Raw genomic sequence first — 1,280 nt, 5'->3', positions numbered from 1 at the left:
AACCCCGTCTCTACTAAAAATACAAAAAATTAGCCAGGCATGGTGGCGGGCACCTGTAGTCCCAGCTACTTGGGAGGCTGAGGCAGGAGAATGGCGTGAATCCGGGAGGCGGAACTTGCAGTGAGCTGAGATGGCGCCACTGCACTCCAGCCTGGGCTACAGAGCACCCCAATTAAAAAAAAAAAAAACCTGAGTGTAAGTCAGGACCATCTGTAGTTGGGAGAAAGGATAGAGGTAGCATTATATTCAGGAGTCTGCCTCCCTGAAGAGGGTTACTATAAGCAAACTTTGCCTTTCTGATTGGCAAGTTATAGTAGCCACCCTTCCATACCAGGAAGAATGTACAGTTTGAACTAGAGGCTGCTTTCTTCTTTTACCTGTCATGTAGGATAAGACTCCAGTTCCTGAGACTTTTTACCTGATTCCAACTGACCCAGTGCATAGTATAGGTGGCCCTTGGAGGAGGGGAGGAAGGAGAAGAGTGGTATCTTTTCCATTAGAGTCCTGATGAAACCAAATCTTTTGGAATATTAGCTTTTTTCTTTTTTTTTTTTGAGAGGGAGTTTTGCTCTTGTTGCCCAGGCTGGAGTGCAATGGTGTGATCTCGGCTCACCACAACCTCTGCCTTCCGGGTTCAAGTGATTCTCCTGCCTCAGCCTCCCGAGTAGCTGGGATTGCAGGCTTGTGCCACCACGCCTGGCTAATTCTGTATTTTTCGTAGAGATTGGGTTTCTCCATGTTGGTCAGACTGGTCTCAAACTCCCGACCTCAGGTGATCTGCCCACCTCAGCCTCCCAAAGTGCTGGGATTACAGGCGTGAGCCACCACGCCTGGCTAGTTTTTTTCTTTTTTATGGTTGTAAAGTTTAGTTTCAATATTTATTTATTTATTTATTTATTTTTTGAGGAGTCTCCCTCTGTTGCCCAGGCTAGATAGAGTGCAGTGGCATGATCTTGGCTCACTCTAGCCTCTGCCTCCCAGGTTCAAGTGATTCTCCTGCCTCAGCCTCCCAAAATGCTGAGATTACAGGTGTGAGCCACCACCTGTATAAGTTCAATGTTTAAAAGTTTAAAAGTTTTAATGGTTGTAAAAGTTTAATGGTGATGCTGTGTAACTTACTTCTTAAGTAAGAAATGGTTATCTTTTACTTAGTTTGTGGAGATGAATGTTTCAAGATAGGACTAGCTAGAGATAAGTCTGGCTACTTAAAATGTGGTAACTAGTTGTACTAGTTGTAACATCTTCAATTAGTTTTGTTGTTGGGTTTTTTTTTTTTTTTT

The sequence above is a fragment of the Colobus angolensis genome, unplaced genomic scaffold (genome assembly GCF_000951035.1).
Source record: "Colobus angolensis palliatus isolate OR3802 unplaced genomic scaffold, Cang.pa_1.0 Scaffold37, whole genome shotgun sequence".
Classification (NCBI taxonomy): Eukaryota; Metazoa; Chordata; class Mammalia; order Primates; family Cercopithecidae; genus Colobus; species Colobus angolensis.
Note: the sequence above shows the minus strand (reverse complement) of the source record.